We start from the raw sequence: 12,542 nt of genomic DNA, 5'->3' as shown, positions 1-12,542 counted from the left end.
CCACGAACATAAGCAGCTTACAACAATTTTTGGAACAATTACCCCAGATTGAAAACTGAAAACTGGATAAACAGAACCCCCACAACAGGGGACAGTCCTGATGAAGGCAGAAGAGGTAGGAATTCCAGCTGGAGAGGAAAAAAACTTCCTTTGGGAGCAGCAGAGCTTCTCAGCCAGCCACGTGGGAGCCACCCTAAGGTACGAGCCCTCCCTGGAGGAGTGAGGTACATAGTGGGGGCAATACTGCTGTGGGCATACTTCAGACTCAGCTCATCTGAGATGGGAGTTTTACTGTCTGGCTTTGCTGGCTATTAACTGCAGTGAGGATACCCCCAGAAAAGCTATCAGCCAAGGCCAAAAAGACCCGGGTCTTAAAGGGCCCACACACAAACTCACTCATTGCAGCAACTTAAAATCACCAGAGAGAAGGCTGACAGTCCTTTGGTGAAGCAAAACTCACCTGGTGGGCTCTGGGGGTATCTTGGTGAGAGGAGGGACCTCTGCAGAGACTGAGACATTGGTGGGGGTCATTGTTCTGAGCTGGTCCAGGCGTGCTGACACAACCCTGGTGGGTGATGCGGGGTCAGTGAGCCGAGGAGTCGAAAGAAAGATTTCTTGGACTCTCAAGATCTGGCAGTAGTGCTCTTTTATTTAGAGAATAGAGTAGCATGGGGACAGGGCCCATGGGCAGTCAGAGCTTCTGCTGCCGCCACTTCTGCTGCCCCCACTGGCATGGGCACAGGGCCCATGGGTAGGCAGAGCTGCTGCTGCTGCCCCCGCTGGCATGGGGACAGGACCCATGGGCAGGTAGAGCTGGTGCGTGGGGACAGGACCCATGAGCAGTCAGAGCTCCTGCTGCTTCCCTGAGTTGAAGCTTAGGGCTAATTTTATAAGGCATGGGTATGTGAGTCACTTCTTTACAAGACAAAGGAAAGAACACGAAAAAACGTTAAAATGGTATCAGTGTAGGTGGGGTCTGGTCGTTGAGTGATCCCATGACTTTTAGAAAAGAATCAAATCGGATTAAGTAAAGGTCAGAAGCCACCACCCTAAATCAGTTACATGAGATTGCCAGACAGCAACCAACTTAAGTTCTTGCCTTCCCCATTAAGAGTTTCTAGGGATAAGGTCATCTCTCTTCTTCTTCCTGGTACAGAGAGGGAGGCACCTTTTACAGATAGAGATTTACCTTACAAATGTAAATGTGTCCCAACAAGGGCAAGTTCCATTCCCCAGAGCCTCCTTCCCTGTCCCAGTTTATCGAAAGCAATCAGCCCAAAACAATCCCAATGCCAAAGAGACATATCTTGGGGTGGCCAATTTCAGGTCCCTACAAGGTCATCCCCCCTTCCTTCACAAATGCAAATATCTCTCAAAGAGCAAGCAAATTCCAGTCCTTGGAGCTTGCTTCTCATCTGCAGTTTTTTAAAATTAACCAGACTAAAATCCTCATCGGTGGGGACCATTGAGGTTCATCCCTTGGCCTGTTAGCCCAGGGGTCTGCCACACCCACTAGAGTACAGATTTAATCCTGTTCAGCCAGGGCAGGCAGCCCTCCCTAGGGACCAGCCCCACCTAATAGCAAGCCCTCAGGCTACTTTTCAGTCTGCATTGACTGGGTACCTTGATCCTCTACAGGCAGGCGAGTGTGTCTGCCTCTGTGGGGCAGGGCCTGTGTGAGGACCAGGTGAACTGTGGGGGGCATTGGTGGAGAGGTGGGGGTCTCTGCAGGGCAGCATTGGGGTACACTCCAGGGGGTTGAGAAGTGTGCATGGACCAGGACTGAGTTGACGGTATTTGTGGTCCTGTGGGGGGTGAGGTTTATCAGTGGCAGAAGACCTGTGCTTCACAAACAGCCATAAAAAGGATCAGCCCCACCTTCAAAAGCCTGAAACAATTGAGTGCCCCTGTGCCTAGGGCCAGCCCCACTCAGCTGCACTCCTAAGAGAACTGACAGCAGCCTTGTAGGCCGGAGGTCTATCACAACTGTACACCCCTGAGCCTATCAACCAGCTACACTGGTTACCAACCCAATTGAGAGGAAAACTGCAATAGGAATGTGCTGATAGACTTTGTAGCCAACAGTGCTGAGGCTCCCCAAACTGGATTTACAAACAGCTGGCCAGGGAAGGAAAGACTAGACTCCCTGGGTCCCTGCTGTGGGAGCAACCCTGCCACAGCAGAAGGACATAAGTAGCCCACAAAGGGGTCACTCTTGGTTCTTATGGACTGGTGACAAGAGGGAAGCACACTGCTGGGCCTCATAAGGCATCTCATGCATAAGGTCACTTCTCCAAGATCATGAGACATAGCCAACTCACCTAATACATAGAAATAAGCACAGAGAAAGAGGCATAATGACGAGACAAAGGAATCGTTTCCAAGCAAGGGAACAGTACAAAACCCCAGAAAAAGGACTAAATGAAACAGAAACTAGTGACTTACTCAACAAAGAGTTCAAACAAAATATCATGAAGATGCTCACAGATATGGGGAGAAAAATAGATGAACACAGTGAGCACAGCAGCAAAGAACTGGAAGATATATATATAAAAAAAAATCAGAAATGAAGAATACAATACTCAAAATGAGAAATTCACTAGAGGGACTCAATAGCAGACTAGAGAAAGCAGAAGAACGGATCAGCGAGCTAGATAAAAGATTAGAGGAAATCACCCAAGCAGAACAAAAAAGAGAAAAAAGAATTAGAATGAGAACAGTCTAAGGGAAGTCTGGGACAATATCAAACATGCTAACATTTGGATTATAGGTGTCCCAGAAGGAGAAGAGAGAGACAAAGGGGCAGAAAATTTATTTGTCAAAATAATAGAGGAAAATTTTCCTAACCTGAGAAAGGAAACAGACATCAAAGTTCAGGAAGCACAGAGAGCTCCAAACAAGATAAGCCCAAAGAGGCCCACACCAAGATATATTATAATTAAATTGTCCAAAATTAAAGACAAAGAGAGAATCCTAAATGCAGCAAGAGAAATGCCACAAGTGACATATAAAGGGAAGCTCATCAGGCTATCAGTGGACTTCTCAGCTGAGACCCTATAGGTGAGAAGAGAATGGCACGATGTATTTAAAGTGCTAAAAGGAAAAAACCTACAGCCAAGAATATTCTATCCATCAAGGTTGTCATTCAGACTGGAAGGAGAGATAAAGAGCTTCCTAGACAAGAAAAAATTAAAGGAGTTTATCACCAAGAAACCAGTTCTGCAAGAAATGCTGAAGGGACTTATTTAAGTGGAAAAGCAATGACCACAAATAGAGATAACAAAAATTATCAAAAAACAAAACAACAACAACAAAAAACACTAAACAATAAAATCACTTGTAAGGTAAAAATATAGTAAAGGCAGCAGATCAACTACTTGTGAAGATAATATGAAAGTTAAAAAACAAATGTACTAAAATCACCTATTTCAATGATAAGAGGGTGATGGATAGACACACACTAAACAAGAGACCATATATGATTTGAAAAACATATAATGTGGCAGGAGGGGAGTGAAAAAGCTGAGCTTTTAGAAAGAGGTCAAGCTAAACACTCTATCAACTCAAATAGACTGTTATATGCATAGTATATTAAATAAGATCCTCATGGTAATCACAAATCAGAAACCTATAACAAGCAAGAAAAAAAGTAAGACAAAAGAAATCAAACATATTACTAAAGAAAGCCATCAAACCACAAGGGAAGAGAGCAAGAGAAAAAGAAAGCAACAGAGAAGAACTACTAAAACACCAAGAAAAAAATGAGTGAAAAAATTTCAATAAATACATACTTATCAATAGCTACTTTAAATGCCAATGGACTAAACGCTCCAATAAAATGCCATAGGGTGGCCAATTGGATAAAGATACAAGACCTATGTATGTGCTGCATACAAGAGACACACTTCAGACCTACAGACACTCACAAACTGAAAGCGAAAGGATGGAAAAAGATATTCCATGCAAATGGCAAAGAAAAGAAAGCAGGGGTAGCAATACTTATAACAGACAAAATAGACTTTAAAAGGAAAACTGTAACAAGAGACAGAGATGGGCACTACATAGTGATAAAGGGAACAATCCAACAAGAAAATATAACACTTGCAAATATCTATGCACTCAACATAGGAGCACCGAAATATAAAGCAATTATTAACAGACATAAGAGGAGAAATAGACAGTAACACAATAACAGTAGGGGACCTGAACACTTCACTTGCACCAATGGTTAGATCATCCAAAACAGAACATCAACAAGGAAACACTGGCCTTAAAGGACACATTAGACCAGACGGACTTAGTAGATATGTACAGAACATTACATCCCAAAACCACAGAATACACATTGTTTTCAAATGCCCATGGAACATTCTCCAGCATTGATCACATATTAGGCCACATAACAAGTCTCAATAAATTTAAGAAGATCGAAATAATACCATGCATCTTTTCTGACCACAAAGGTATGAAACTGGAAATCAATTAAAGGAAGAAAACCAGAAAAGCCACAAAAATGTGGAGATTAAATAAAATGCTACTGAACAATGATTGGGTCAATGAAGAAATCAAAAAATACCTGGAGACAAATGAAAATGAAAAGACGACATGCCGAAATCTATGGGATACAGCAAAAGCGGTTCTAAGAGGGAAGTTTATAGCAATTCAGGTCTACCTCAACAAAGAGGAAAAATCCCAAATAGACAATCTAAAAGTGCATCTAAAGGTACTGGACAAAGAACAACAAACAAAGCCAAAAATCAGCAGGAGGAAGGAAATAATAAAAATCAGAGCAGAAATAAATGAAATCTAGACTAAAAGAACAATAGAAAAAATTAATGAAACCAAGAGCTGGTTCTTTGAAAAGATAAACAAAATTGACAAACCCTTAGGTAGACTCACCAAGAAAAAAAGAGAGAAGGCTCAAATAAATAAAATCAGAAACGAAAGAAGGAGAGATTGCAACGGACACCTCAGAAATTCAAAAGATAATAAGAGAATACTATGAAAAGCTATAAACCAACAAATTGGATAATCTAGCAGAAATGGATAAATTCTTAGAATCATACAACCTTCCAAAACTGGACCACGAAGAAGTAGAAAATTTGAATAGACCGATCACCAGTAAGGAGATCAAAAGAGCAATCAAAAACCGCCACCAAAATAAAAGTCCAGGACCAGACAGATTCCCCGGTAAATTCTACTAAACATTCAAAGGACACTTAATACCTATACTTCTCAAGCTCTTCCAAAAAACTGAAGAGGAGGGGAAGCTTCCTAACTCATTCTACAAAGCCAACATTATCCTGATATGAAAATCAGGCAAGGACAACACAAAAAAAGAAAATTACAGGCCAATATCACTGATGAACATTGATGCAAAAATCCTCATCAAAATACTAGCAAATAGAATACAACAATACATTAAAAAGATCATACACCAAGGTCAAGTGGGTTTCATTCCAGGGATGCAGGGATGGTTAAATATCTGCAAATCAATCAACGTGAGACACTACATTAACAAAATCAAGAATAAAAATCACATGATATTCTCAATTGATGCAGAGAAATCATTTGACAAGATACAGCATCCATTTATGATAAAACCTCTAAATAAAATGGGTATAGAAGGAAAATACCTCAACATAATAAAGACCATATATGACAAAACCACAGCTAATATTATTCTCAATGGAGAAAAACTGAAAGTTATTCCTTTAGGACAGGAGACAGACAAGGATGCCCACTTTCACTGCTCTTGTTAAACATAGTATTGAAAGTCCTACCCAGAGTAATCAGGCCAGAAGAAGGAATAAAAGCAATCCAAACTGGAAAGGAAGAAGTGAAATTGTCACTAATTGCAGATGAAATGATTTTATGTATAGAAAACCCTAAGGAATCCACTCAAAAAGTTCTAGAAATATTAAATGAATACAGTCAAGTTGCAGCATACAAAATCAACATAACAAAATCAGTTGTGTTTCTATACATTAATACACTAATGATGAAGTAGAAATTAAGAAATGCAATCCCATTTACAATTGCAACAAAAAAATAAAATACCTATGAATAAACTTAACTAAATAGGTGAAAGACCTGTACACCAAAAACTATAAAACATTGTTGAAAGAAATTGAAGAAGACACATAGAAATGGAAAGATATTCTGTGCTCTTGGATTGGAAGAATTAGCTAGTTAAAATGTCCATACTTCCTAAAGCAATCTACAGATTCAATGTAATCCATATCAAAGTTTCAACAACGTTTTCACAGAAATAGAATAAAGAATCCTAAAATTTATATGGAAAAACAAAAGACCTCAAATAGCCAAAGGAATTCTTAGAAAAAGGAACAAAGCTGGATGTATCACACTCTTTGATTTCAAAATATACTACAAACCCATAGTAACCAAAACAGCATGGTACTGGCAGAAAAACAGACACACAGATCAGTGGAACAGAAAGAGCCCAGAAATAAACCCACAAATCTATGGACACACATTTTCGAGAAGGGACCCAAGAACATTCAATGGAGAAAGGAGAGTCTCTTCAATAAATGGTGTGGGGAAAACTGGAAACCCACATCTAAAAGAATGAAAGTAGAGTTATTTTACACCATGCACAAAAAATCAACTCAAAATGAATTAAGGACTTCAATGTAAGATTTGAAACCATGAAACTTCTAGCAGAAAATATAGGCAGTATGCTCTTTGACATCAGTCTTAGCAGCATTTTTCCAAGCACCATGTTTGCCCGGGCAAGGGGAACAATAGAAAAAGCAAACAAATGGGAGTACACAAAGCTAAAAAGCTTCTGCACAGCAAAGGAAACCATCAACAAAACGAAAAGACAGCCTAACAATTGGGAGAAGATATTTGCAAACCATATATCAGATAAGAGGTTAATATCCAAAATATTCAAAGAACTCATACAGCTCAACAACAGCAAAATTAACAACCCAATTACAAAATGGGCAAAAGATCTGAACAGAGATTTCTCCAAAGAAGATACACGGATGGCCAACAGGCACATGAAAAGATGCTCAACATCACTCACTATCAGGGAAACACAAATCAAAACTACAGTGAGATATCGCCTCACTCCCATCAGAATGGCTATAATTAACAAGACAGGAAACAATAAGTGTTGGAGATGTTGTGGAGAGAAGGGAACCCACAGGCACTGCTGGTGGGAGTGCAAAACAGTGCAGCTACTATGGAAAACAATATCCAGCTTCCCCAGAAAATTAAGAATAGAACTACCATATGATTCAGCAATTCCACTGCTGGGTATTTATCCAAAGAACTTGAAAACACAAATCCGTAAAGATACATGCACCCCTATGTTCATCGCAGCATTATTCACAATAGCCAAGACTTGGAAGCAACCTAGGTGCCCATCAAGGGATGAGTGGAGAAAGTAGATGTGGTAGATATACACAATGGAATACTACTCAGCCATAAGAAATGATGAAATCCGGCCATTTGTGACAACATTGATGGCCCTTGAGGGTATTATACTGAGTGAAATACATCAGAGGGAGAAAGTCAAATATCATATGATGTCACTCATAAGTAGACGATAAAAACAACGACAAGCAAACATATAGAGACAGAGATTGGATTGGTGGTTCCCAGAGGGGAAGTGGGAGGGAGGAGGGTGAAAGAGGTGATTAGGCACATGTATGTGGGGATGGATTATAATTAGTCTTTGAGTGGTGAACATGGTGTGATCCACACAGAATTTGAAAGATATCATGATGTACACCTGAAATTTATACAATTTTATAAACCAATGTTACTGCAATAAAAAAACAAAAAAATATAAAAGATGCATTTAGATATTTTATGCACTATAACCTAGTTTGGCACATTGTAGGGATCGTCTGATTTAATCTTTAGAGAAGCGCATTCTGTGAGGTAGTACTATCATGCACACCATTCTCAGGAGTGGGGCTCAGAGGGATTTAATCTTCTGTTCAAGGTTATAAACTGAGTACATATTGGAGCCTTGGCTGGAATTCTGTTAGGATGCTTCCAGTTCTCAAACTCTGAGATAGAAATGATTTTGCCCATGGGGTATTATGCAATGGCTGAAGGGATCCTGACAAACACCTACAATGCTCTGAACAGAACCCAACAGAAATATTTATCCAGCCCCAAATGTCAACAGTGAGGGGATGAGAAATCATTCTACACCAGCACTTCTCTAACTTCATTGTGTATGAAAATCATCAGGGATTTTAGTTCAAATGCAAACTCTGATTCAGCAGGTGGTCCAAGGTCCGGGTGGTCCTAGGTGGTGTTTATGCTGCGGGTCCTGGTCTGTGGATCTTACTTTGAATAGCAGGGTGTATTCCTGTGTTAATGTCAGGGGCAGACAGTTTTAGGTCTTCTCCACCAAAAATGTATTTGTATGTAATTTTGAAAGAAAAGTGTTTCACTCATAGAAGCTCTGATAAATTCTGTTTGATTCCTTTCTATAAGATTGCTTGAGTGTCATCAAATAATATACATCTGAAAATGACTTTGTAGGAGGCAGAATAAGGGTCTCAAAAGATGTCCACATCCTAACCCAAGAAGTTTTGAAAATGTTAGTTTACAGAGCAAAGGGGAATTACGATGCAGATGAATCAATTTGCAAATTATTGATCTTAAAAAGATTAGCGTGAATTATCCGGGTTGATGTAATGTAATCATGATGGTCCTCTAAATGCAGAAAGAAAGGACTTAATTTGGAGTCAGAGAGACATTTGGAAATGCCATGCTGCTGGTTTTGTAGACAGAGAAAGGGGATGAGTCAAGGAATGCAGGTGCACTAGGAAGTGAATTAAGGAGGAAATGTGTTTTTTCCTGGAGCTTCCAGATGGATCCCAGCCTGGCAGACATCTTGATTTTAGCCCAATGAGACCCATTTTCACTTCTGATCTCTAGAACTTTAAGATGAAATTGTGTTTCTTAAGCCTAATGTGGCACCTTGTTACAACAGCAGTAGGAATCTAACTCAGACATTTACCCGATACCTGTTGTTTGTGAACTGAGTTCAAGCCTCTCAATTCATTCATTCAGATTCCCTTGGGCAGAGGTATTTTGTGGTGCAAGTCCACCTTAGTAGAAGAAACAAATGAGAATCAATCAGGAGATATTTGGCTCCATTAGCTGATTCAGTGAATTCCCCTTTGCCCAAGTGTAAATGTGGTTCCGACTTTGAGGCTTTAGGATAGGAAAAGTAATTAATTATTAAAGTTAAGGTCACTCATTCCTACTTTAAATATTCATGTCTAAATTTCTACATTCCTGGAATTTCATGTTAATTCAAATGTTCATTCTTTACCATCCAAGTTTCTCTAAAGGTTTCTTTCAACATAATAGACAAGATTATAAATGATTCTGTGTGCATGTCCATATACGTGTGTGTAGTTATTTGAAAGAAAAATTTATGCAAATACACAGACATATACACTATTTATTTTGTACAGTAATAAATGTATGATTTAATATTTTGCTTCATCATATTTAAGGTCAACTCTAACAGGCAATTTATTTATTCATATTAGTCTTTTTGTGTACCTTCTGCTTGAAGACGTGTTTTATTATCATTTTTTTTCCAGTGTCTATATTAGACATGGTGAACACTGAGCTGAATAACAGAACAGGATCCTAATGAGTAGAAAAAACACATGATCAGCTATATCAAACAGTATGTTAAAGTTTGCTATCAGGAAGAGCAGCTAAGGTGGATATGCAGAGGAATAATGTTCACAAAAGTGAAGAACTGTGGTCTCAAATTTTCCTCTGTTATAAACATATAAATAGTTGTGGTTGCCAAGAGTATTTTTTTCTGTAGGAGCAGTACAAGTGATGACTATTCTTCAGTCAAACAAAACAAAAATATTCATATGATCTATTTCATTTGAGAAAAAATTATTTTTAAGGGATCCATGCAGTCCTTTGAGATTAGTGGGGATTTCCAAATATTTTAAATCCAAGGTTGGGAATAATATTTGGAAAGTAGGAGAATGACAAAGGTAAGAACTCTTGAATTTCAGAGAGAAAACAAACTTAATAAGGGAAGTTGCATAAATTGTACAGAGAAGTTGAAATCAAAGAAATAAAAATTTCAGGAAAAAATAGGAAAAACTGCAGGAAAAATCCAGCAGGGGCATGTTCCACTTCCAAAATCTGATACGAATCATAATTTCTGCATGCTTTGAAACCTGACATCGTGGGCAGTTTTCAAGCCCTAGGACACTCAGTGCTTTTATACCTGCCATCCCAAAGAATGATTTCAGAGCCCTCTTTATGGCTTTCTTCCTCAGACTGTAGCTGAAGGAGCTCAGCATCCGTGTGAGCACAGTGTACATCACTGAGGCTGTGGCACTTGATTGTGAGCTGTGGGTAGCAGCAGAGCTGAGGTACACGCCTAGGTCCATACAATAAAATAAGGAGACAACTGAGAGGTGAGAAGCACAGGTGGAAAATGCTTTATATTTCCTTGAGCTGATGAGAGTCCTCCTAATGAGGAAAATATCTTAAAGTATGAGTAAAGGATCCCAGCAAAGGGACCACCAGCCAGCAGACCAGCTGCAAAACACACCACCACGTTATTAAGAAAAGTGTCTGAACAGGCAAGTTCAATCATCTGATTGGTTCACAAAAAAAGTGGGTGATTTCCACATCTGTACAGAAGGACAGTCACAATACCATTAAGCTCTGTAACAAGGCATGCAGGACACTCTGGATCCAGGACACCAGAACCAACAGTGCACAGAGCCTGGGGTTCATGATGACCATGTAGTACAAGGGGTGGCAGATGGCCACAAACCGGTCATAGGCCATCACAGTCAGGAGAAAGATGTCGAATCCTGCAAAGAGTTTAAAAAAATACATCTGGATGTTGCGTCCTGCATAGGTTATGCCTTTGCTCTGAGTCTGGATGTTCAGGAGTATCTTTGGGGTGGTTGTGGAAGTGGAACAGATGTCCACAAAGGACAGGTTGGTGATGAAGATGTACATGGGTGTGTGGAGGTGGGAGTCTGAGCTGACAGCCAGGATGATGAGCAGGTTCCCAAACACAGTGATCAGATACATGGAGAGGAAAAGCTCAAATATGAGAGGCTGCAGTTCTGCTTCCTCTGACTATCCCAGAAGAAATTCTGACATTCATGTATTGTTACATGGTTCCATAGGTGGAGGTGACCACTAGGAATGAAGAAAATAACGTGGTTAATTTTCACACATATTGGCATTACTCACATAGTTAAATTATTCTATTGGCTTTTGACAGTCAGGAAATTAATTTCAATGTTGTGTGTATGGATATGGTTCCCTTCAAGGAATCCTTTGTTTCATCTCTGATTAGGTATTTTGTGCCAACATCAGCCTTCTCCCCAAGAGGTCAAGCATTCCATAGTTTTAATGATAAATTAGTTCCTGCATTTATGGAATATATCTGAGTGTCAACCATGTTGCAGGCCTTGTCTAGTCAATGAGCACAGAATGATGAAAAACATTAGCTTCTACAGTTCAGTGATGGTGAGAGAATGTCAGCAAATTAAAAATTAACATATCCAAAGGTGACAGGTAAGCTGCTGAAAATGAAACCTGGTATGAAAGTGAGAGTAGACACACACCCACCCATTGCTCACCGTGTCGTCGTGGGCTGTGTTACTTCCATGCCTTTCTCACCCTCAGTCACATTGATTAAGCTAAGAGAAGATACCACACAAATTATCTAGATCATGTTATCTTAACCCCTAAAGAGTGTATAAATGTTGCCCAGAAATTCCAGTTTGTAGGCCTCCCAATGAAAATAAACTTAGGGCTCCCTACCTGTATGGTCATTTTCTGCCCTGATTTAATGAAACATAAAAATGTGTGTGTGTGTGGGGGGGGGAGGGAGAGAGAGCGAGAGAGAGAGAGAGAAATTGAAACATATGAGGAGTAAAATCTAATAATCCTGAGAGACTGTGAGTGGGGAAAATCTCCCTTAGTTCTGGTGGCATTTGATTCAGTTATACCCCTTGTTTTCCAGAAAAAGTAATAAAAGTGGAAAAACAAATAGTCCAAAAGACAAAAGTAGTGATATTTTTATGGTACAAAACACTTTACAGATTAAATAGCTCAAGAGAAATATGAGCAAAGAGAATAAACTAACACATCGCAAAAGGATATACATATATGTAATGAACAATGAAAGTTGGTCATTTTTAAAATCAAGCAACAGAACTTGTGTTTCCTGTGCCTAGTCCATATGTATTTGACCAATTGGCTTTTATATGGTCTGATAGCAGATGAGACAAGCCCCTTTTCCTTCTCTCATGTGGTATCTTTTCTTTGTTATTCTTGGGTTCTGAGTTTTGATTTCTTTTCTTTTGCTGAGGAAGATTTGCTGTGAGGTAACATCTGTTGCCAATCTTCTTCTTTTTGTACGTGAACCATTGCTACAGCATGGCCACTGACAGCAAGTCGTGTAGGTCCACATCCAGGAATCAAACCTGGGGTGCCAAAGTGGAGCATGTCAAACTTAACCACTGGGCCACTGGGCA

General features: G+C 39.7%; 1 pseudogene; it reads right to left on the bottom strand.

Moving 5' to 3' along the window:
• Positions 1-691: 691 nt before the first annotated feature.
• On the bottom strand, positions 692-11,181 carry LOC103542922 (olfactory receptor 7A17-like; annotated as a pseudogene).
• Between the last annotated feature and the right edge of the window lie 1,361 nt (positions 11,182-12,542).

This window comes from Equus przewalskii, chromosome 20 (genome assembly GCF_037783145.1).
Source record: "Equus przewalskii isolate Varuska chromosome 20, EquPr2, whole genome shotgun sequence".
NCBI lineage: Eukaryota > Metazoa > Chordata > Mammalia > Perissodactyla > Equidae > Equus > Equus przewalskii.
The sequence above is the reverse complement of the archived record's forward strand: the minus strand, read 5'-3'. Positions and strand labels throughout refer to the sequence as shown.